Raw genomic sequence first — 18,153 nt, forward strand, 5'->3', positions numbered from 1 at the left:
TGGGAGATCTGCCTGATTACGAGGCATTGTCCGGTGAGTGCACATGCATGTGTGTGTCATCCATGTGCATGTTGTGTGTGAGGGCTTCTGTTTGTGTGCCAGGTGAGAGTGTGTGCGCCTGTCGTATGGGTCAGCCATGTGCTTCATGCAATACATCCTGCGCAGCTGAATTTGGCCATAGCAGTATCCCTTCTGCCAACAGTAGACATCTAGCCCAACTGCACGCCAGTTGCCCTTGAAGTGTCACCTTGCCACAACATTGTTGCTTATTTTTCACTGTTCATTCAGTCAGATTGTTTGCATTCCACCACTTTTACTAGGCATGTCGCAGTCCTCTAGTCACATGTCTGACATGGCTATGGTAAAGTGGAGTGACTTTGTTACCTGGATATCATTTGTTCACACATGTCCCTGTGCAATTGGACCATTTCGGACTGGCAGCTCCAGGTGAAAAATCTGACCTGTTTGAATTAGAAAAGCTATTACATGCGGGAACTGGACTGAATGAATAGGTGCTGCCCTCCTCTCCATCTTCACTCAATAGCAATGGTACATGCCATCTGTGTGATGGCATGTGTGTTTCACCTGGCAATCACAGGCCAATGTGTGATGCCACTGCCAGGCAGCATGCAGAAAATGTGTTCATCTTCCATCTTGGTGTCATCAGTGTGTGCCATTTGCCTGCCCTTCATATGCAGTGAGGGTGCATGCATGGGAGGGTTTTAGTCATGTGGGACATGTGTCAATCAAGTACTGGTTCTCTTGCTTCTCAGCCCTCATTGTGTGCCATGGTGCTAATGCCTGTTTCCATTTCTTTGTTTTTATGTCTTTGGAGGGGAAGACTCACCTGATACTGCTGGGGTTGTGGAGATGGTGCAGACCCAGGAGGGGTCTGAGGGCCGACTGACCACCAGTGAGGGACGTGGTGTGGTGGTGGGTGAGAACCCACAACTGCTGCAGGTCGTGCTCTCAAGGGGTGTCTCTGGCTGCACCTCCCCCGAGCTGTACTCAGGTGTTGATTCGGATGAGACCTACGTGCCGTCGCAGGTGAGTGTTCCAGGGAGGGATTCTGTTTTTTCCCACCCACCTGCACCAGGGTCAGAACCCTCAATGGGGATGTCAGTGTTGGCAGCTACGCCTTTGGTGGTTACGGATGCAGGGTCACACTCCGCGACATCTGATCCTGTTCCTGGGCCAGCAGATCAGAGGGGGAATGCAGTCCTGCAGCCTCAGGCAGTGCCGGCACAGCAAGGCGCAGTTCGCCTTGCCCCAGACAGGTGTGGTGCCCGCCGACGTGGTAGCCGTACGCCACCTGGCAATACCGCATGGGAGCAATCCATTTACGGTATGGCAACCCAACAGGCAGCATCATCCGAGATGATGGCTCAGGCCATGGATAGGGTGGCCACTTCCATTGTCCCCCCTGAAAGGCTGATGGAGCAACTACAGCAGGCAACCGACTCCATCTGCCAGTCACACAGGGAGGACATGTTGGGGTCCAACAGGGACAGGCGGGCGGCACTGGCGACTCTGCAGGAGGCCATCTCCATTGAGTCCCAGGGCCACAGGGAAGCCCTGAGGCAGGAGCTCCTTCACCTCAGGATGACTCTTGTTGAGCTTGAGGCTTCAACACACCAAAGGACAGAACAGCAGCTGGAGCGTCTCACCCGTACGCTCTCAGCTGAGATGCAGGCAACGAGGGCGGAGGTCCGGGCATCCCGTGAGTTGTTGCATGGGGACCTCCGCACACTCATCCTCCAGAACCAGACCTACCACACCCGCATGCTTGCAGCCATGGAGGAGCAGACTAGGGCCTTGCGTGGGCTGCCTCCCATAGTGCAACCACCTCCGGATGCAGCTGCACAGGGTGATAATAGCGACAGCAGTGATACTCCCACAATAGGGTAGCCTTGTGGGCCATGAGCCCATGGAGGTGTTTTTTTTTCCCAGGATCCACACAGGTGGGTTCTGATATGCACCCTGTCCTCGGACCTCCTGGGTGGCCTCCCCAACCCCCCCGGGCCCACCAATGGCCATTTTTGATTTTTTTTTATTTATTTATTTATTTTTTTAATTATTTTTTTCCAATTTTTTTTGGGACAATTTGTTGGCTTCCGTGGTTCCTGTGGGCATACGCTGCATTGTGGCTGGGCACATGCAGGCTTGTCATGTATTTGGTTCAGATGCTTGGGTTTCAGTCACACACACCCCTCCTGCTTCCCGTTTCCATGGGCTTGCAAAGGGTGTGCCCAAGTGACATTGACGTACATGGTGACATTGGACTCCCACTACATGTGTGGGTAGTCTAGTCAATACTGTGTATACATTCCTAGTGCATATTGCTGTTGTGTTGTACTCTGCATGTTGCATTGATGTGTAACTCATCATCTGTGTCTACCTCCCAATTTGCAGGTCCCTTCCTCATGTCTACACAAGGCCCTCTAGTCTGGAGATGGGGTCCATGTTGGCAGCAGTGCACCTACAACTCTACATGGCGCCAACACTGCACCGTTGGTAGTGGTGGGAGTGCAGGCATTTCCAGGTGGTGAGACTACTAATATATAACATTTGTGATGTCATGTTAATGGTAGTACCTGCTCAAGTTTGTTGTTGGTCCTGCATTACTGTGAGCATTTCAGGTGTTGCAAGTTTCAATTAGGGACACTCTACATTGTGACACTAGTGTCATGTTGTGGGGATTACTTTGTTTACCTGCAAATAGCATGACATGGCACGGTGTGTCGTGTGGCGGTGCTGGGGATGGGTTGGCTGACATGGCACTGTCCTCTTGTTGCATTTTGCAAGTGTGTATTCATTTTAGCTGCTTGAATGTGTTACTTCATAAAACTGCATTGGTGGTGTCTGTGTGGGTAGGGATGCACACATTGTGATACTTCCAGGTGAACAATCTCAGGCTGATATGGTTTTCACGGTTGATTCTCCAGACATTCAGGATCAGTGTCAGGTTGAGTCATCATTGATTGTCAGATGGAATGTGCCAGGGCAGTGTGCACTCCACAGGGGTGTGATTTCTATGTGAAGTAATTAGCCACTAGCTGTGTACGGGCTGCCTCCCCCGTGCCCTTTCCCCTCCCATGCGCAGCAGCTGTGCATGTGGTTGGGGATGTGGGGCCACCACCATGTCCACGGCCAGGCCCCGGCGTGTTGCAACGTTGTGCAGGACACATGCTGCCACTATGATCCTGCACACTACTGGGGGAGCGTACAACAGCTGCCCGCCAGAACGGTCAAGGGAGCGAAAGCGTGACTTTAACACTCCGAATGTGCGCTCCACTATGCCCCGGGTTGTAATGTGGGCTGTGTTATATCTTACCTCGGGTGGCGTGGTGGGGTTCCAAATTGGCGCCATCATGTGGGGGCTGAGAGGGTAGGCACTGTCCCCTGTGGAGGTGGTGATTGGTATCATTGGTGGGGTTGTGACCTTGCTCAGTATCTGACATGCATGCATGTGCAGTGGCATTCATACTCACCAAGCAGCCATGTATCGCCATGCCGCCCAGCTTCTAGGTCCCGGCTTAGGGTGGACATTCGGTAAATGAAGCTGTCGTGGGTTGACCCGGGATAGTTGGCATATACTGAGGTGATGATTCCCTTGGCATTACATACTACCTGCACGTTGATGGAATGCCAGTGCTTGCGGTTCCTATAGATGTGCTCTGATGCCCTGGGGGGACGTAGAGCCACATGGGTGCAGTCGATGGCACCTAGCACTTTGGGGAACCGTGCCACACCGTAAAAATCCAGGGCGGCAGCATGCCTTTCTGCAGGTGTTCTGGGGAGGTATATGTGCCTGCGGACTGATGGGCGTGCAGTGATGATGTTCAAGACCTGGTGTAGGCAGCGTGACTGGGTGGCCTGTGATACACCACCCACAATGGCACTTGTCCGCTGAAATGATCCAGTGGCTAAGAAGTGCAGTACATTGAGGACCTTCTCCAGGGGGCTGAGTGCTTGGGAGCACAGGGTGGGTGATGTGAGGTCATCCTCCCACTCACTCACCAGGTCCAGTATAATGTGTGGTGGAAACCTGTACCTCCCATGCACCTGGTCATCAGGCATCCCGAAAAGGCTGGTTCTGGGTGTGAATGTTCTGGCCCTGACTATCCTCCTCCTCCTCCTTTGGTAGCCCACGCCCACTGCTGCTAGGAACGGTATGTTCATCCTGGGTCTGAGCTTGTTATTTTGTTAGCGTGCAAATTTATGCGTTGCGTGTGTTGTAGGTGAGCGTGTAACCCTCGCACCCCTGAAATCCAGTACCCAGTCCAATAGCGTGTGGAAATTCCCGCACACCCCGGGATACAGGTGCACTGACGTACTTGCGTGTGTAAGTGCCCGCGCACCCCTGATATACACGTACATAGGCCTATCGCGTGTACGCGCACTTTTGTCCAATTACACGCGATGACACTCTGACGTGCTGTCCAATTACACGCGATGACACTCTGACGTGCAGTCTTTCCACGTGTGCTCTGTCATCACGTGCTGTGTGGGAAACACCCGTGCGGGTCACGTCACAGACGCGCTTACGCGCTGAGGGCCTTTGGTCCAATAGAATCGCGTATGCGTGCTGACGCGTTTACGCGCTGAGGGCCTTTGGTCCAATAGAATCGCGTATGCGTGCTGACGCGTTTACGCGCTGAGGGCCTTTGGTCCAATAGAATTGCGTATGCGTGCTGACGCGCTTACGCGCTAAGGGCCTTTCCTCGATTTTCACGCTGACGTGCAGGATTTTCACGTGCCAAATCACTCCGTACCAAGCTGGCCACGCGTAAGCACACGGAAGACCACGCTCCTGCCCAGAAGGCCGAACTACTGCCCCCCAGAGCCCCGAGCACGCTCCCACCTGCCATCTGCTGCTGCCTGACTGCCTGCTGCCCTCGTGCACTGCCATTTGCTGCCTGCACATCAGCCAGGGGTGCTGTTGCTGTGACCACCCCTGCTCGAACCGAAGACTCCCGACTGGGATTCCATCGCTCCACAGCCCAGCCCCAGGACCCAGTTGCCCACCCACTCCTGCCTCTGGGTTGTCATGTCGGGGCAAACACCATCTGTGACCAATGACAACCCCCGGCCAGAGAGGCAGAGGGGCACAAGCTTCAGTGCCACCGAAGTTGGTGTCCTGGTGGAGCAAGTCCTGGGGCAGTATGATGCCCTCTTCGGAAGTTCCCGCGCCGACAAGGAAGGACGGACTCGGATCTGGACTGACATCGTGACTGCCATCAACGCGGAGGGGGTGGCAGTCCGCGACTTACAACATGTCAGGAAGCGCTGGGAGGACTTCAGGTCCAGGACCCTCAACAAGGCCCGGCGCCTCTTGAAGGCAGCGGATGCCAAGGGGCGCCGGGCCCACTTGTCTGAAGAACAGATGAGGGTCCTGGAACGCATATCCCCAGCGCTCCACGTCCAGGTCCTGGAGAAGCAGACCCGTCTGGAGTCGAGCGGTGAGTGTACATGCACCCTGATTGTGAGCAGTGCGTGTGGTGATTATTCGGTATTGTGCAGGTTGCACATCTGTTTGTATGGGGTCGAGTATGGGTGGGGGTGTACAGGGCCGTGGGGCTGACACATGCGAGGGCTGTAATGTGTGAGACATGGATGGTGCTTGTGTGTGTAGGCTTGCATGCCAAATGCAGTTGTGCGTGCACACATGTTTGGATGAATGTGTATGTAAGTAGACATGTCCGTGATGTCACGCATGTATGTTGTTTTCGGCTGCATGTATGAGCACTGTGTACATGTGCATGTGTGTGTATTTGACAAGGGTGCAACAGTGATGCAACACGGATGCATGTGACAGCGGTATGTGGAAGCCTGATTGGCAGATGTGACATGGATGCCCGTCTGAACAGTGCGACACTTGGCAGAGGTGTACACATGCATGCAAGTGTGGTGGTGTGTGTACATGTGTGGTGCACTTCCTGTGTTGCATGTGTTGTCTGGCTCCCCTTTGGCTGCTCATGCAGTTGTATGTGTAGGGATGGTGGTGGCAGTTGCGATATGGCTGTGGTATGGCTCATGTGTGCGAGTTGTAATGACATGTGTGTTGGGGATTGTGATGACATGTCTGAGGTTTGCCAATGCCACTCATGTGCAACTGTCATGTGTGTATGTGTCCATTGTACAGTGCCCTGATGCCTGTGTTTTGTTTCTCCCTGTCTGCAGCGTCAACTGATGAAGAGGTCGGAGAAGGTGCTGTGGAGCACAGCGGCGGGGATCCGACCGCCAGCCGGAGACGCAAGGCCCGGCACCCTCCCGTGTTGTCATCTCGTCGGGGAGTGAGGAGTCCGGTGCCGCGTCCCAGGCCGCAGCTGCCAGGGGGAGGTCCAAGAGGCGGAGGTTGGAGTTGGACTCCTCGGCAGCAGAAGGGGCAGCTGGGACCCCACAGGGCCCAACAGGGGAAGATGGCACGGAGTCATCCAGGTTGGTGGGGGGTTTGGTGGAGGAGGAGGCCGTGCAAGCACCAGAGACGGGGTCTGGAGGTGGGGATCCCACTGGTGCTAGTGGTGCAGTGCAGGACCAGGGACAGGAGGCAGCACAGGCCGCCGCGGAGGTGCCTGTGTGCAATCCTGTCCCCGATCCTGTCCCTGCATCATCTTGCACCAGCAGGGATGCCTACGTCCAGACCCGTTTTCAGGCAGGGGATGAGCTGACGTCAACTGGCCTTCCTCTGCCTGCGGACGTGTCTATCCAGGTCCGGGTTGAGCCTGTCCTGGCTGGTGTGGCGTTGCGTCAACGGGCCATGCGAGGTGACCTGCAGTCTTTTCATGGAGAGACTGCACGTCATCTCGAATGGCTCGTTGACCACGTCCGCCTGCTGGGACAGGTCACCCAGGCCGGATTCCTCCGTCTGATGGGGCTTGCTCCGACCCCCTCCTCAACTGGACCCCCTACGCGCCAGTCGTCCTCTGTGCCATCTTCCCACCCATCAGTCACCTGGGTGCCCTGTGGAGCTGCCTCTGACGGTGCGGCCAGGCTGGTGGAGGAGGCATCCCTGCCACAGTCAGGAGTCGGATGTCCAGCAGGGGTGGCCACATCAACAACTGCACCCCAGCCGGCGGAGGATGTGCAGGCAGCAGGAGGCAGTGCACGGGCAGAGGCAGAGCAGCAGCAGCAACATGGTGGGAGCCATGAAGGCTCGGGGCCTTCGACATCGGAGGGGCAAGCATCGGCCGGAGGGCAGGAGGACCCAGGACAGAGAGTGTCTTCAGTGTGGCAGCGGTTGGGCCACGCCATAGGTGCGGAGCGGCGGCGGGCGGAAGAGGCGCGGCTCACAATGGTCAGGGCGGAGAACTCCATGCGGAGCGCCCTGAGGCGGGCCGAGTGCCTCGAGGCAATCCGCAGGGGGTTGGAGGAGGACACGGCGTCGTCCCTGCGGACCCTTGGGGCAATGGAACAGGATGGCCTCCGGGACATCGAACAGGAGTTCGATGATGCCCTGGCCCGGAACACCACGGAGTGAGCCGCTGGACTTGCCCGCCGCCTTTGTATATAGTTCTTTAGTTTTAGGTTTCCTTTGTTTCTTATTATGATTTGGAGTCGACGGACACTGCTCCACTTTTTGTATATAGTTGCATTTTAGTTAGGGTTTTTTGTAGGTTTCCTTTGTTCAGTTGGGCTCATGGACCCTTGGATGTTTTGTACATAGTTCTCCATTGGATTGATTTCATTTTTGATGTGACATTGGACAACATTTTTTTGGATTTGGATTTGTAGTTTTTATTTTTTTAGACGGACATGCAGCTTCTTTTTTTTCTTTGCCATTGTAGTTTGTTTCATTTCATTTCCATTCTTTTTTTTAATACAATTTTTTTTTCATACTTCACTGTGTTTTATCATCTCATTGGTTTCATGGATTTCATGTTGGGTGTTTTCCCATTCAATTGCAACCATTGTGTGTGACGGACATGGGTTCATTTGCTTTATGAACATTGGGGGTGTAACATGCAATTTCTATTTCCATGTGGGTGAATGGGTTACTTGGTAGGGCTTTTTGGCTGTGGAGGCTGACCATAACGCACATGATTGGGGATTGTGAGGACCTGGTGGTGGCTGCCCATGGTGGCTGGGGGGTGGGGGTGCAGGGGGACATGAGTGGGGGCCTGGTGGAGGGTGCCCCTGGATGCTGGGGGGTGGGGGTGCAGCGGGACATGAGTGGGGGCCTGGTGGGGGCTGCCCCTGCACTGCTGGGGGTGGGGGTGATAGGGGACATGAGTGGGGGCCTGGTGGAGGGTGCCCCTGGATGCTGGGGGGTGGGGGTGCAGGGGGACATGAGTGGGGGCCTGGTGGGGGCTGCCCCTGCACTGCTGGGGGTGGGGGTGGTGGTAGACATGAGTGGGGGCCTGGTGGAGGGTGCCCCTGGATGCTGGGGGGTGGGGGTGCAGGGGGACATGAGTGGGGGCCTGGTGGGGGCTGCCCCTGCACTTCTGGGGGTGGGGGTGGTGGTAGACATGAGTGGGGGCCTGGTGGAGGGTGCCCCTGGATGCTGGGGGGTGGGGGTGCAGGGGGACATGAGTGGGGGCCTGGTGGAGGGCGCCCCTGGATGCTAGGGGGTGGGGGTGCAGGGGGACATGAGTGGGGGCCTGGTGGGGGCTGCCCCTGCACTGCTGGGGTGGGGGTGATAGGGGACATGAGTGGGGGCCTGGTGGAGGGTGCCCCACAATGCTGGGGGGGTGGAGGTGCAGGGGGACATGAGTGGGGGCCTGGTGGGGGCTGCCCCTGCACTGCTGGGGGTGGGGGTGGTGGTAGACATGAGTGGCGGCCTGGTGGAGGGTGCCCCTGGATGCTGGGGGGTGGGGGTGCAGGGGGACATGAGTGGGGGCCTGGTGGGGGCTGCCCCTGCACTGCTGGGGGTGGGGGTGATAGGGGACATGAGTGGGGGCCTGGTGGAGGGTGCCCCACAATGCTGGGGGGTGGGGGTGCAGGGGTACATGAGTTGGACATGGGTGGGGGCCTGCTGGCAGGTGCCCCACAGTGCTGGGGGGTGGGGGTGGTGGGAGACATGAGTGGGGGCCTGGTGGAGGGTGCCTATGGTGGCTGGGGGGTGGGGGTGGTGGGAGACATGAGTGGGGGCCTGGTGGGGGCTGCCCCTGCACTGCTGGGAGGTGGGGGTGGTGGGAGACATGAGTGGGGGCCTGGTGGAGGGTGTCCCTGGTGGGTGGGGGTGGTGGGAGACATGAGTGGGGGCCTGGTGGAGGGTGCCCCTGCACTGCTGGGGGGTGGGGTGGTGGGAGACATGAGTGGGGGCCTGGTGGAGGGTGCCCCTGGTGGCTGGGGGGTGGGGGTGGTGGGAGACATGAGTGGGGGCCTGGTGGAGGGTGCCCCTGGTGGCTGGGGGTTGGGGGTGGTGGGAGACATGAGTGGGGGCCTGGTGGAGGGTGCCCCTGCACTGCTGGGGGGTGGGGTGGTGGGAGACATGAGTGGGGGCCTGGTGGGGGCTGCCCCTGCACTGCTGGGGGTGAGGGTGATAGGGGACATGAGTGGGGGCCTGGTAGAGGGTGCCCCACAATGCTGGGGGGTGGGGGTGCAGGGGTACATGAGTTGGACATGGGTGGGGGCCTGCTGGCAGGTGCCCCACAGTGCTGGGGGTGGGGGTGGTGGGAGACATGAGTGGGGGCCTGGTGGAGGGTGCCCCTGCACTGCTGGGGGTTGGGGGTGGTGGGAGACATGAGTGGGGGCCTGGTGGAGGGTGCCCATGGTGGCTGGGGGGTGGGGGTGGTGGGAGACATGAGTGGGGGCCTGGTGGAGGGTGCCCCTGGATGCTGGGGGGTGGGGGTGCAGGGGGACATGAGTGGGGGCCTGGTGGAGGGTGCCCCTGGATGCTGGGGGGTGGGTGTACAGGGGGACATGAGTGGGGGCCTGGTGGGGGCTGCCCCTGCACTGCTGGGGGTGGGGGTGATAGGGGACATGAGTGGGGGCCTGGTGGAGGGTGCCCCACAATTCTGGGGGGTGGGGGTGCAGGGGTACATGAGTTGGACATGGGTGGGGGCCTGCTGGCAGGTGCCCCACAGTGCTGGGGGGTGGGGGTGGTGGGAGACATGAGTGGGGGCCTGGTGGAGGGTGCCCCTGCACTGCTGGGGTGTGGGGGTGGTGGGAGACATGAGTGGGGGCCTGGTGGAGGGTGCCCATGGTGGCTGGGGGGTGGTGGGAGACATGAGTGGGGGCCTGGTGGAGGGTGCCCCTGCACTGCTGGGGGGTGGGGGTGGTGCGAGACATGAGTGGGGGCCTGGTGGAGGGTGCCCCTGGATGCTGGGGGGTGGGGGTGCAGGGGGACATGAGTGGGGGCCTGGTGGAGGGTGCCCCTGGATGCTGGGGGGTGGGGGTGCAGGGGGACATGAGTGGGGGCCTGGTGGAGGGTTCCCCTGGATGCTGGGGGGGTGGGGGTGCAGGGGGACATGAGTGGGGGCCTGGTGGAGGGTGCCCCTGGATGCTGGGGGGTGGGGGTGCAGGGGGACATGAGTGGGGGCCTGGTGGGGGCTGGCCATGGTGGCTGGGGGGTGGGGGTGGTGGGAGACATGCATTGTTGATCAGTAGTGCAAGGTGACATGTGGGTTGGCTGGGGGGCATGCCCATGGTGGATGGGCTGCCTGCGGGACATGAGCAGGGGTGCAGGGTAGTCCCCCGTGGTGTAGGCTGCCTGCAGGGGCCGTGGAGGTTGTGGAGCGTACACCTGGGAGGACCCACACGGCCAATTCACGTGTAGTACTCCCCAGAACCCCTGAAATACACATACCCTGCTGAAATCGCGTGTGGAACTTCCCGCGCACCCCTGAAATACACGTACCCTGCTGAAATCGCGTGTGGAACTTCCCGCGCACCCCTGAAATACACGTACCCTGCTCGCACTGGGCCAATCGCATGTGGAACCTCCCGCGCACCCCTGAAATACACGTACCCTGCTGAAATCGCGTGTGGAACTTCCCGCGAACCCCTGGAATACGCATACCCTGCTGAAATCGTGTGTGGTACCCTGCTCGCACTGGGCCAATCGCGTGTGGAACTTCCCGCGCACCCCTGAAATACATGTACCCTGCTGAAATCGCGTGTGGAACTTCCCGCGCACTCCTGGAATACACATACCCTGCTGAAATCGTGTGTGGAACTTCCCGCGCACCCCTGAAATACACGTACCCTGCTGAAATCGCGTATGGAACTTCCCGCGCACCCATGGAATACACGTACCCTGCTCGCACTGGGCCAGTCCGTGTGGAACTTCCCGCGCACCCCTGAAATACACGTACCCTGCTGAAATCGCGTGTGGAACTTCCCGCGCACCCCTGGAATACACATACCCTGCTGAAATCGCGTGTGGAACTTCCCGCGCACCCATGGAATACACGTACCCTGCTCGCACTGGGCCAATCGCGTGTGGAACTTCCCGCGCACCCCTCAAATACACGTACCCTGCTGAAATCGCGTGTGGAACTTCCCGCGCACCCATGGAATACACGTACCCTGCTCGCACTGGGCCAATCGCGTGTGGAACTTCCCGCGCACCCCTGAAATACACGTACCCTGCCGAAATCGCGTGTGAGACTTCCCGCGCACCCCGGTATACACGCACACGTATTTTTTGTCAGCGGGTGTCCGTGTTTGTGGGTACCCCTTTGCACGTCATATGTCCTGGAGGGCCACAGTATAGGACATTCATCATGGCTGTATATAGGTGCTATTTGTTGGCGCACCTTTTGGCGCCCATTTCTTCCAGGCGCAGAGACGCTACCGCCTGCTTTCTTGTGGCGGTCGTGTTTGTGCCTGTGCGCTGGTTTGAGCGTGCGCTTTTTTTGCCCTATTCTATTCCATGAATACGTGTTGTAGGCGAGCGTGTGGGCGTTCCGCGCACTTGTACCCTGTACTTCCCCCGTGACGCCCACGTTTTGGCAAGTTGTTCCCCATTCCGAGTGTTACGCCCCGTGTTCCGCCTACTTTTGTTGCGTGCGCCGCGCTATGTGCGATTTTCGCTGTGGCCTGTGCGATTTTCGCTGTGACCTGGCGCACGCAGTTAGATGGCCTGTGCGCCAACGTGCGCCGCGCACTTTCTTATCGCACATCCGATGGTTTTCTCGCACACGGCCTTCCATGAATCGATGTGCGCTGCTTTTCGTGCGATTTTCGCACTTGCACTGCGATTTTCGATATTCCACTGCGATTCGCACGTTTTTGCACACTTGCGCAGCGCTAATTATTCCATGAATCGGCCTCTTAGTCTCATTGTGGCTTGTTCACACATGGGTAGTGTCATACCATGTATGTCTAGTTTGTCTGTGGCGCTAATTTCAATTATTGGTTGTATTTCTTTTTTTAACATTCTTTCATTGAATTTGAAACAGCTTGCAAGAGTTGGCATTAAGGCCATACAATTGACATTTTTGCAGGCTAATTGTTCCCTAACATCCGTAGTGAAGGGGCCCCTGAGGGACCCTCGCATATGGAAACAAGGCACAATCACCACACACGAACTGATACGCCAGACACAAGGTTGTATTCCCAAAATATAGGGTTTATTGCAAAGCAAATGGTCTCAGTTGGCCAACTGGTCCCACGCCCTGCGACGTGTTTCTAACAGACCTCGGAGGACGCAAGAGAGAGAAATTTGTACAACAGTTACATATATACAAAACAAGCATCTAGTAATCAGTAGTGTCACAACTTATACCGCCCCTATTGCATTTCCTTTGAACTAGGCACGATGATTGACAATGGTGACGAGTTTGACACCTTCAAACATTCATTTTGTAACAGTTTGCAATTTTGTAAGCACACAGACATAAGTCTGTGTTTTAAAGAACACAATGCTTCTGTTTCTGCAAGCAAGCTGTACGTAGGGAGAGACACATTTCAGGTCTTGCTATCTCCTAGTTTCTATTTGTGTGCCGGGGGTCAACTTGATCTCCAGGACTCTACCGGGCTCAGGGAAGGGGGGGGCACAAAGAAGAGCATAATTCAAGTCTTTTAATGTTCGCTCTAGCATTTCTACTGTGCTTACCAAGACTAGCTGGCACCTGCTGTACTGATTAGAATGCCTTGCTGCTCACTCTCCAAGGATATGCACGGGAGGGGACCGGGCATTTCTGGCTGGGTTACTGTGTTATGTTTCAACATGCCACTCGCGGCCTTGCATTGTACACCCTTGAAGCAGAATAATATTTCAGCAAAGCAGTTTTACATGAGGCAAAAAGGCAACATTAGAGAAAACAAGATGGCGATTCCAGTCACTTTAAAATGGCTGCACCTTAGCCAAGCTTATGGCTATATATTTCTAATACTAAATACATGAGACCGTTGGTCTTCAGCCGACATAATACATAGCCTTCTGATCGAGGGGTGTCTATTTTTCTAGATCGACAAACCCTCCTTTTGGCCGTATGCCAAACGTCTGATCCGTACATTGCACCCTCTTCGACCAAGTATCTGATTCGGATTCTGATTCTGAATCTTGTGCATTTTTAGTTTCCTCTTCATTGTCATCTATATTGCTGGACATTAATTCTTTTACTGTTTTTGATTCATCATTACCATGAGTATTTGATTTTATAGTGCATTTTTTCTCTATCGTCTGTACACACCCTTCACTAATTTCGGTGCAAATTACAGGTAGTTAGTATATGCAACAACAACATGTCACGAATATTCATAGTACTGCTACTAGGATCGCAAATAATTTCCATCCCCACAAATATAATAACTCCCAGAACCAGGTGCCTATATCCCAACCCCCTTCTTGTGTATGGAGTTCAGAGCTCAAGACATGTAGCTTTCTTATTGCTTCAAAAATCGTAGGAGAGGAGTCGTTTACAAATACACAGGACACTGATCCCACAATTTTGCAAACACCGCCACGATCGACCAAGATTACATCAAGAGCCATTCTGTTCTGAAGTGTCATTAATCTAATCCATTTCTCCTCCAATGTCATGTTGTACAATATATATGTTGTTCCATGTATTGTTTTTTCTAAGATTCTGGATAGTTGTCGTATATTATAGGAGTTTATTGCTTGGCCCAAAAATAGTATAAATTATTTTGCTACATCCTCTACTATTAATCCGTCTTCATTACTCATCCGTGGCCTAGATCTAGATAGTTTGGCTATGTCTGTTGTTTTAAAACAAAAATACTCCTGGGAACAAAAGTCCCAAATAACAAGTACCTCCCCAGTTTCTAGGCAACCAGGGATACTCTTTTTCCCCCACATATAAAATATACAGGGTCACCTACATACACTGGTTCTACTTCCCTTAAGAATCGCTCAATTCATACATCTAGTAAATGTCCCTACTGAATAGGAGCCCTTCTTCTTTAAGCAAAAAGGAACAGAACGTGGGCTGAAGTTTAACATATAGGAGGGAGGCACTCCATCTTTATTTCCTTCTGATCTCATACGAAATATGATTACCGGTGACTTTTCTGGCACAAACAATCTATAGTGTGGCATTGGTTTGGGCGTAGCTTTTGGCATTATCATTTGTGCTCTATGAAATATGGAGCTACCTATGGGTCTCATAATTATCTCCTCAAATTCATTCATGTTTGTGCTATCTAATTGACCCGTTTCACTTTTACTCCATTTCCCATAATATAATTTTCTCAGGGATGCACTGCATGCAGAACTCAATGTCAGTGGCTGTACGTACCAACCTGTTCCTTTGCCACCATGCTGTGGCAAATGAGCACACACCCAACATTTATTCTTTTTCAAAATTGAATGTGTCATATTCATTATTTGCAGTAACGTGTTGTTTCCATAACATTCCCTATGTTTTTCTTCCATTGGGGACAGAGTGTAAGTAATTACATGAACAGGGCTTTCAGTGGTGGAGATGTTTCTCATGGGCAAGAACATTTCTAATGAGTGCATTTCTTCTAAATACCATAATGCCAATACTGTCATTATTGGGGCCAATATACTCATTATACACATTATTATCGTTAAGCTCAGCATACCATTTTTTCGACCATTTTCTTTCTGTGACCTATGCGCTATGTTTAATTCATTATCAGCAGTGGTACAGGAGGAGGCAAAAGCTGGTTCCAGCATTTTCTATCACGGTCCTGCTTCTTCTGCAGTGTTCGTCGTGAATGTCTCTCGTCGTTGCACTCGTTGGAATGTCAACAAGTTCAATAAATGTCAACAGTCTGTTCTGCCAGTTCTTAGCAGCCTGGATTGCTACACGTTGGGCAAGATCTCTGTGCGTCTGCACATTGCTCAAAAGAACTCCAGAGCAGTTATTAATCGCCTTCGTACCATGTGTACCCCGTTCGTTCGTACGGGTTCAGGACACATGGATTTTATGTTAGCACCGAGTAGCCTCGTTTATTGGGCTGTCCGATTTGCACAACCCTCACGTCACGCTCCTCTAGGCCTCTGGTTCCTACTTCATCCGAGAATAGGAAACAGAGGCAACAAAAAGGTCAACAGAAATGCAGGTTTGATCACTCCCTTTTCCTAGGCCGCAAATTGTATCGCCTTGCTCCTGGTATCGTGTGAGCAATGAATAGTGTGGATGCACTTCCAAACTCAAGCTCGGAGTCAGTCTGTGGCGCAATAACAGATGATGGTGGGCGCCACAGTGATGATGCAGCTTTCCTTTCAGGCTGCGGCACAACGAAAGAGGGTGGGTGCCAAAGAGGTGCACGTTCTGTGTTTGCCAGCAGTGATGCAGATTCTGCTGCTCAACGTTGGGGCGCCCCTCGCCCTTCCTCTTTCACAGCAATCTTTTCAGGCTTTCTTTGGATCAGGCAGATTTTGTGGCAAAGAACTGGCAACCGTGTCTTTAGTTTCTCGGACCGCTGTCTCTTTCTGGTCGTCTCGATCAGTCAGTTTTTCAGACGGTGGTGGAACCTTCTTGGCATGTGTTGCATGTATCCACGCCTTCCTCCCATCCACCCGAATTGCTGTTTGCGTAGTCAGGAGGCTCAGATAGGGTCCACGTCATCTGGGTGCAAACAATGTCTTTCACTCAAAATTCTTGATTAGCACCGAGTCTCCTGGCTCCAGTGCATGTCCCGGACCAGTGTATCTTAGTGGCAATGCCTCCTGCACCTGCTGATGAATCAAACACAATTTTTGAATTAAAAGATTACAATAAATACTGAGCACACGGTATTCAAGTTCCTTTAGCCTTTTTGGCTGAGGTGCACACCAAACATTCACTGGCCTCCCCATAATGATTTCATACAGGGAAAGCCCAGTTCTTGCCTGCACAGATGTGCGCATGCACAGTAACGCTAGCGGTAATGCATCTACCCAGCTTAACTTGTTTCCTGTGCATATCTTGCTGATCTTAGATTTTAAGATACCTTTGTTCAATAAGACTGGCTGACATGGGTTGTCTAGAAAAATTGAATCACTTATCAATCTGGAGACCTGCGCAAATCTGTAATATTACTGCGCCCACAAAATGTGGACCGTTGTCTGACCATATCACACGGGATAGGCCAAAACAGGAGAAGTATTCCTTTAACATTACTTTTGCCGTGCTCATGGCAGTGCAGTCTTTCAATGGATATGCTTCCACCCATTTGCTAAATGCACATATGACCACCAGAACATACTTCAAGTTTTGGCATCTCTCCATCTCTATGAAATCAAAATGGATTACCTCAAAAGGCATAGAGGGAGGGCCAAAACAGTCTGTTGGAGTCACTGTTCCCTTCCCCACATTGTGTTGTAAACACATGATACAATTTTGAACCAACCTCTCAGCATTTTTCTTCATGTGTGCATTCTCCCACACTGTGGCTAAATGTTGGACTATCTTTTTGGCACAAATATGAGTAGGGCTGTGGGCCATTGTGACCATTGCAGTTACATAGAAATTGGGCAGCATCCAGTTCCTAGTCTTCTTGTCCACCCAGCAACCCTTCAGATCTAATTCAGCAGAGCCCTCAGCCCACCCTTTTATTTCATCTGCATTGGCATCTGCCTGCATCTCTTTGACAGTGGCAATTCCATTCTCTATCATGCAGGGCACTTCTCTGAGTGTACTGTTAACATTTTGGTATTTAGGTCAGTGGCAGTTTGTTTCACAATTCTGTCTGCAAATGCGTTTCCCTCTCCCACTTTGCATCGCATTTTACTGTTGCCAGGTGCTTTGGACACGTAAGTGCAGACAACAATCGTACAATCAAAGGGCCATGTTGTATTCTAGCCCCATGTGATGTTAAAAAACCTCTCTCACCCCAAAGTCGGCCACAGTTATGAACCAGGCCAAAGGCGTATTGACTGTCAGTATATATGTTTACACTCAGATTTTCAGAAATCTCACAGGCTCTGGTCAAGGCTATTATCTCTGCCGCTTGTGCAGAGTTGTAGGGGATTCTTTTACTTTCCACAATACTTTTTAATGTGGTGATGGCATAGGCAGCAGTTGATGTGCCATCCGGCAATTTAAAACAGGAGCCGTCACAAAACAACTCTCCATCGGGCTCTTTTTGTGGGGTATCTGTTACATCAATTCTCCCCTTCGTTTCTTCCTCAATAACCATTAAGCAATCAGGCGAGGTGATTCATTTCCATCAAGTTTTTCCATAGGTAGTGGCATTAATTCAGCAGGATCCAAAGCGCTACACCTCATAATTTGGATGTGTGGCGCAAAGAGGACAATTTAATATCTAGTCAATCTAGCAGAGGTGAGGTGTTGCGTCTGCGTTCTATTGAGTAGAACGTCTATGGCAGGTGGCACCCTCAAAATTAAGGTGTGCCCCACTACCATCCCTTCCGTTTGTTTCACTGACGCAGCAGCCGCTGCAACAGCTCGCAAACATCGTGGTAATGCGCGCGCTAAAGGGTCCAGCGCAGAAGAAAAATAGCCGCATGGCTTATTTCTTCCACCTTGTTCCTGTGTCAAAACAGCCAACGCGCAGCCTTCACTCTCGTGTACAAACAATCTGAAATTTGTTTCATAATTTGGTGAGCCCAAAACTGGAGCAGAACACAGTGCAGTTTTGAGCATCTCAAATGCTCTCTGACATTCTTCATTCCACTGCAAAGGCATCACAACATCCTTCTTTGTCAACTCCACCATTGGCTTCACAATTAGAGCAAAATTCACGATCCACTGCCGACAATAAGAAGCCATGCCCATTATAGCTCTGACTCCTTTCTGCATTTTTGGAATAGGCATACCAGAAATG

The sequence above is a fragment of the Ambystoma mexicanum genome, chromosome 3q (assembly GCF_040938575.1).
Source record: "Ambystoma mexicanum isolate Mex_15411 chromosome 3q, UKY_AmexF1_1, whole genome shotgun sequence".
Classification (NCBI taxonomy): domain Eukaryota; kingdom Metazoa; phylum Chordata; class Amphibia; order Caudata; family Ambystomatidae; genus Ambystoma; species Ambystoma mexicanum.